Below are 7,557 nucleotides of genomic sequence, written 5' to 3'. Positions count from 1 at the left end.
TGACTCATTAACCACCCCTGACTCATAAACCATCCCTGACTCATAAACCACACCTGACTCATAAACCATCCCTGACTCATAAACCACTCTGACGTATAAACCACCTTGACTCATAAACCACCCCTGACTCATAAACCACCCCTGACTCATAAACCACCCTCGACTCATAAACCACCCCTGACTCATAAACCACCCTGACTCATAAACCACCCTCGACTCATAAACCACCCTCGACTCATAAACCACCCTCGACTCATAAACCACCCTCGACTCATAAACCACCCTCGACTCATAAACCACCCTCGACTCATAAACCACCCTCGACTCATAAACCACCCGACTCATAAACCACCCTCGACTCATAAACCACCCTCGACTCATAAACCACCCTCGACTCATAAACCACCCCTGACTCATAAACCATCCCTGACTCTGTTACGAACCCGGATCCAGCGTCCGAGCACGGAGCAGTGACGACCGCGCCATCTGTGGGTCAGCTCCCGAAACCCCCTCCAAACGGACGACGACACCTGGTGAGGACGACGTGTACTGGCCACAAGGGCCAGTTTCCAGTCCGGTTCAGCTCACAGCACCGCCGCCGCTGACCTCTGGTGAGGTGGTGCTCAGACTACAACGCCATCTATGGAGTGGATATGTCGGGCGTTTGTGTCTGAGCCTGTAAGTGTGGTACTTTAGTGTCCCTGTTATTGATGACGTGTCTGCTTACAGAGTCGACCTGGGACTGCTGTGATGGAAGTCTAGTCAGTCTACCCGAGGCAGCCGTCCCCTTACCTTGTGCCTTGCTGCAGCAGCTGTGAAGTCGTCTCCCGGAAGAACACTGTGGTGTGTTACCCTGCCAGCGTAGTGGCAGTAAAAGGATTGTCTTACCTGGGACCGACTGCTGGAGACGGTTATCCACTGGGGTTTTGAGGACAGGAGAGTGATTTGTGGTATCACACGAGGCTCCTGACTAGGGCGCTACCCTAGTATCGCAGGTGGAGTAGCCTGACCAGCGTTGCTGATCCGGAACCTGCCAGCAGACCTGCTGGACTTGTGGTTGACGGCCTCCACGGCGGTGCCCCCAGTGGAACTGTGTTTTGGCTGGCCTGTGTTTGGGGTAGACTCAGCTTGATCGGAAGATTCGTCAAGAGACCACGAAAGCACCGAGGACTTAGCACCGAGAGCGTGGATCCAGAGTCTTCAGAAGACAATTGTGTGAATAATTCCCCTGTATAGTGTTAATACCCCTCCCCCTGTGTACTCTTTTTATATATTATTTATTGGTGATGGTAATTATAGTCTTAAGTTCTTAACTTTCTTTCCCTTTCCCCTTTAAGTTTCTTGCGTCACGGATCTCATTCCTTGAAAGCCACTACTGGCTTGGGGCCGGATACTACTTCCTCTAATAACATCAGAGTAAGAACCCCGTTGCGTCCCGAGAGGGCCTTAACAGACTCATAAACCACTCTGACTTATAACCCACCTTGACTCATAAACCACCCCTGACTCATAAACCACCCCTGACTCATAAACCACCCTCGACTCATAAACCACCCTCGACTCATAAACCACCCCTGACTCATAAACCACTCTGACTTATAAACCACCTTGACTCATAAACCACCCCCTGACTCATAAACCACCCCTGACTCATAAACCACCCCTGACTCATAAACCACCCCCTGACTCATAAACCACCCCCTGACTCATAAACCACCCCTGACACATAAACCACCCCTGACTCATAAACCACCCCTGACTCATAAACCATCCCTGACTCATAAACCACCCTGACTCATAAACCACCCTCGACTCATAAACCACCCTCGACTCATAAACCACCCTCGACTCATAAACCACCCCTGACTCATAAACCACCCCTGACTCATAAACCACCCCTGACTCATAAACCACCCTCGACTCATAAACCATCCCTGACTCATAAACCACCCCTGACTCATAAACCACCCCTGACTCATAAACTACCCCTGACTCATAAACCACCCCTGACTCATAAACCACCCCTGACTCATAAACCACCCTCGACTCATAAACCACCCTGACTCATAAACCACCCTCGACTCATAAACCACCCTCGACTCATAAACCACCCTCGACTCATAAACCACCCTCGACTCATAAACCACCCCTGACTCATAAACCACCCCTGACTCATAAACCACCCCTGACTCATAAACCACCCCTGACTCATAAACCACCCTCGACTCATAAACCACCCTCGACTCATAAACCACCCTCGACTCATAAACCACCCTTGACTCATAAACCACCCCTGACTCATAAACCACCCCTGACTCATAAACCACCCCTGACTCATAAACCACCCCTGACTCATAAACCACCCTCGACTCATAAACCACCCTCGACTCATAAACCACCCTCGACTCATAAACCACCCTCGACTCATATACAACCCTGGACTCATAACCCACCTGTGACCCCCAACTCACCCATGACTCATAAACCAGACTCACAGCCTCATAATTAACAGATACGAGAGTACTTGTATCACCTGGAATTAGGACAAGGATATAATTGAGGGGTTGGGTAATGGAGACGTCAGTCGTGCAGGTGAGGGGGTGTGGGGGGGGGGGGTGGTGGAGGTGGGGGGGGGGTGGAGGTGGGGGGGTTGGGGGGTGGAGGTGGGGGGGGGGGGGTGGCTGATATGCTTAATGCAAAACCTCTTTAATTTATTAAAGGGGGGGGGGTGAATAGTGAAGTGGGGGTAAGCAGTGAAGAGGGAAGGAAGGGGGAGAGGAATGGTGGTTGAAGGGGAAGGGGAGATAGAATGGGTTAAGGGGGAGGGGTGAGAAGGGTAGGAGGAGGGGCTTAAAGAGAGGTGTGGGATGAGGTTGAGAAAGAGGGGTTTTTGGAGTAAGAAGTGGGAGGGGGGCACAGGGAGAGGGGGAGGGAGGGGGCAAGAATTAGTACCGTAATGAGTGGACATGTACTTACCTAAGTGTAGTTACAGGATGAGAGCTACGCTCGTGGTGTCCCGTCTTCCCAGCACTCTTTGTTATATAACGCTTTGAAACTACTGACGGTCTTGGCCTCCACCACCTTCTCCCCTAACTTGTTCCAACCGTCTACCACACTGTGAAAGAAAACTTTCTCTAGTGTTTTTTTTCCGGCAGCTTTGTTTCCTAACTTGACTCTTTATCGGCCTCGTGTACTTGAAGTTGCTGGTTTTAAGATTTGTTTTTAAATCTGTCACTCCCTGTTAGTATTGTGTACGTAGTGATCATGCCACCTCTCTTTCTTCTATATTTTAGCTTTGGTATATTTAACCCCCCCCCCATCTTAGCTTTTGTTTTTCGTTGCTTTTGTTTATTAATTCCCGAAACTATAGCTTGGACCAATTGAATGCCTTTGCACCTTTTCCAGTTTACTGATGTGCTTCTCGATGTTTGGGTTCCACACAACTGCTGCATATTCCAGTGTTGGTCTCACAACAGTCATGAACTTCAGTACTTCACCATCCATATAAGTAAGAGCAAGTGTGAAGTTGTAAAGTGTGCCGTCGGCTCCTGGCACAGTGTTCCTTAAGTGTTCCTCAGGTGACAACTTTCTCTCTAGAACCATCATAAGGATTCCTTCTTTGTCAGAGTTTCTTAATACTTTTCCAGATCACTTGTGGCTTGTGTGTGTTCCTGTTCCACATTCTGTAACGTAACTTGGAATTACAGTTTCCAAGTGTTGCTCCAAGAGGTAGTTTGTCTAGGCATAACAACTATCAGTGTCTTAGAGTCATCTTAAACTTGTTCACATAATTGTGTGTTCCTTCTGGTAGATTGTTCGTGAACACGATGAACATTACTGGTACGAGACCTGAACCTTGTGGTACTCCGCCAGTAACACTCCGCCAGTCAGGTACATTGTCTCTGATTACTGCCCTCATCTGTCTGTCTGTTGGAACATTGTTCATCCATGTCAGCAGTCTACCTGTCACGCCCTCCAGCATGTTCCAGTTTCCACAACAGCCTCTTGTGTGGGACTCTGTCAAAAGCCTTTTATAGGTCCAGATAGACGGCCCAACCAGCTCTGTCGTGTAGTATCTCTGTGGCTCTGTCATAAAGCTAAGTAGATGTGTTACACAGGATCTTCCTGTTGATCAGCCAGACTGTTTGTCTGTTATTATGTCATTACTCTCTAAGTGTTCAACCTGTTTGGCTCTAACTATTGTTCCTAGTGATTGGACTCCCGCGACTGTTAGTGATACGACTCTGTAATTTAGAGGTTCATCTGGACTACCTTTTATATATAGGTTGTGGCTATGTTTGTCCTCTGCCGTATGTCTGGTAAGACCACTGTGTACATGGACGTCTGGAATATTACTTAAGAGTGCAATGCTCAGCTCAGTTGCACATTCTCGCAGCACTCTCCCTCCACCTTCCCTCACCACCTCCACACACACCACCACCCACACACACACACACACACACACATACACACACACACACACACACACACACCCTACACACACACACTCACACACACCCTACACACACACACACACACACACACACACCACAAGCATGCACCTGGAGAACATCTCATGATTCAGTATTCTTGCATGATGAACTAATATGTAAATATTGAACATTGTTGGAGTATGTATAGGAGGGAGTGAGGGAGGGTGGGAGGGAAGAGGGAGGGGGTAGGGGGGGATGACCCCTATAGAGCGAAGTTCAACTCCAGAACAAGTGGGAACTAATTGCGAGTGCCCACACGACCCAAGCACCCCCTCCTGCTGCCCACACGACCCACGCACCCCCTCCTGCTGCCCACACGACCCCCACACCCCCTCCTGCTGCCCACACAACCTCCCCTCCCCCTACACTCCCCCCCCCCAACACCTAAGAGAGTGAAGCAAATCTTGACCGGGGCGGAACAAAATTGCAGCGTTTCATTTCACCTCATGTTTCTGTTCACCTAACAGTATATATGCAGCTGGGTGTTACGGCCACTTTGGGCCAGTATCCGGGGTCTTGCTGTTAATGTACCTTATAACCTCTTCGTCTTTATCCAACCTCAAGTTGGTGGTAAGTTTCCAAGAACTGGCTGTGGGAAGTAGTAGTGCAACGAATAAAGGGGGGATCTATCTTGAGGTTATCTTGAGATGATTTCGGGGCTTTAGTGTCCCCGCGGCCCGGTCCTCGACCAGGCCTCCACCCCCAGGAAGCAGCCCGTGACAGCTGACTAACTCCCAGGTACCTATTTACTGCTAGGTAACAGGGGCATTCAGGGTGAAAGAAACTTTGCCCATTTGTTTCTGCCTCGTGCGGGAATCAAACCCGCGCCACAGAATTACGAGTTCTGCGCGCTATCCACCAGGCCCCGAGGCCCCGAGGGATAAACAATACACAATTACACCTTCACCACTATATATTATATATTATATTAAAGTATTACTTCATATATTTACAAAGTGTTTCTTCCACTCAGGACAGAACACATCGGCAGTGTTCATCAAATCCCGGTGAACCCACTTTCCAGGTACCCGTCGTCCACACTTAATGGTAAACACCGGCGAGTTCACCTTCAACATGGGCCAGTCCACACACACAGTATCGTCACGACGTGCCCATACCCCACCTCCGCTCTCCAGAGACACACTGGCAGAGGGTTTCAGCAACACGCTGACAGGGGTCTCAAATAATGACAGCCAGGGGTAGCTAGCACCCCTGTATGTGGACACTCTGGCAGAAGTCTCTAGTCGCTCACTAGCAGCACTTCTCAACAGACGCACCGCTGTCGTCTCGTAACTCTTCCTGGCCCCTCCCGGGGACGTCGGCCCATACAACACCGCATAAACCCGCAGCTAACACACTGCTGTAACCGACGGCGGCCACTTTGTCCTCTCACAGGACCAAGTCAAGAGTTCTGAACTGCCCAAGTTGAACTGCCCTTCTCGACGCAATCACCTTCTTACGTCACCTCTGTGAACATAAAACGTCATTAACTAGACAGACAGTATACTGGGTCACCCTTGGATAATACCCTTCCACCAGGGAATTGAAATTGTAACTTGTAGCCACAACTTAGATGGCGTTGATACCATTACGCCGCCCACCAGAGGTCATCATCATCGACCTCACCTTCTAACTGAGGCAGGAGACCGGAGCCTTTCACCAATGCCTCGCACCACCAACAGATGGCGTTGTCTGAGTTGCACCCAATACCGGGGAGTTGGAGTGCAGGTCCATAGATGGCGCAGAAATCGCCACTCCATACTTCAGCGACGGTGTCGATACCGTAAAACTGGGAGTTAGAGAGCTGTTGTGGGCTGCATCCTGTGGAAGGCTGCAAGTAGTTAGATACACACACACACATACACAATGAAAAGGAAACAATCGATAACTGTTCGCCTCATTTTACCTTCAGTAATTGGGGACCCGGGAGTAAAACCGACGGGTGGGTTTAGTTCCAGGGGAAACTAGTAGGGTAAGGCTTACCATGAACTATGGGAAGGGAAAGCTCTCAGCCTGCTATCAGCAGTCACCAATCGTCTGCTCCTGTACCCTCCTGTGTGTGAGAAGTGATGTATAACTTAAATTACCTATCTGTACTCTCCTACCTTCGTTAGAGAGGGTATCACTGGGACGAAATGGTGGGAGAGGATAGGGGGAATGAAGGGGAGGATATGGGAAAGGATGAGGCAAGGATAGAAGCAGGATGGAGGGGGGGGGAGAAGAGGCGAGACAGGAGGATGGTGGAGACCACAATGGACAACACTTATGGATGAAATCAATGAGTTCTTAGATAACCTCGATGGCCTTCCTCTTGATGACCTGCCTCTCCCTCACACCCAGGTACATATATGCCCACACGTGTGCCTATGTACGCACACACGTGTGCCCATGTATGCACACATGCGTGCCCATGTACGCACACACGCGTGCCCATGTACGCACACACGCGTGCCCATGTACGCACACACGCGTGCCCATGTACGCATACATGTAGTACATACATGATCATACTTGAACATACATGCGTATATACACGTACTCTTGGCTATTCCGTGCTGCTCACATACTTTGTCTAACATTCAATTCACTTTTCCCTTCCATATGCTCAGTCCTTCCCTCCCTCCATCTATAATATCAGTACCCGTCTCTACCTCCCTACCATCTATACTCTCCCTCACTCCCTCTCTCCATCCCTACACCTCCTCCAACAATGACCCAATATTCAGAGTATTTGTGCAGTATATCTTTTATGGTGGTGGAAGAGTGGCCCATCCCACAGATTAGTCGATAGTCCCTATGTTGGTGAACCATCCGTGTATGGTGTATGCCACCACCACCCGTGTATATGTGTGTGTGTGTGTGTGTGTGTGTGTGTGTGTGTGTGTGTGTGTGTGTGTGTGTGTGTGTGTGTGTGTCTGGCACCAGGTCTCTTGTTTACTTTCCTCCAGGTGGAGCAGGTCGCTGGCTCTCTCTCTCTCTCTGGAGAAAGAGGTTCTTCTTAACTATTCTTTGAGCAGAGTGGTAGAGACAGTTCTTATATTAGGCGACCCACCGTGGGCAGCAG

This window comes from Procambarus clarkii, chromosome 37, assembly GCF_040958095.1.
Source record: "Procambarus clarkii isolate CNS0578487 chromosome 37, FALCON_Pclarkii_2.0, whole genome shotgun sequence".
Taxonomy (NCBI): Eukaryota; Metazoa; Arthropoda; class Malacostraca; order Decapoda; family Cambaridae; genus Procambarus; species Procambarus clarkii.
Note: the sequence above shows the minus strand (reverse complement) of the source record.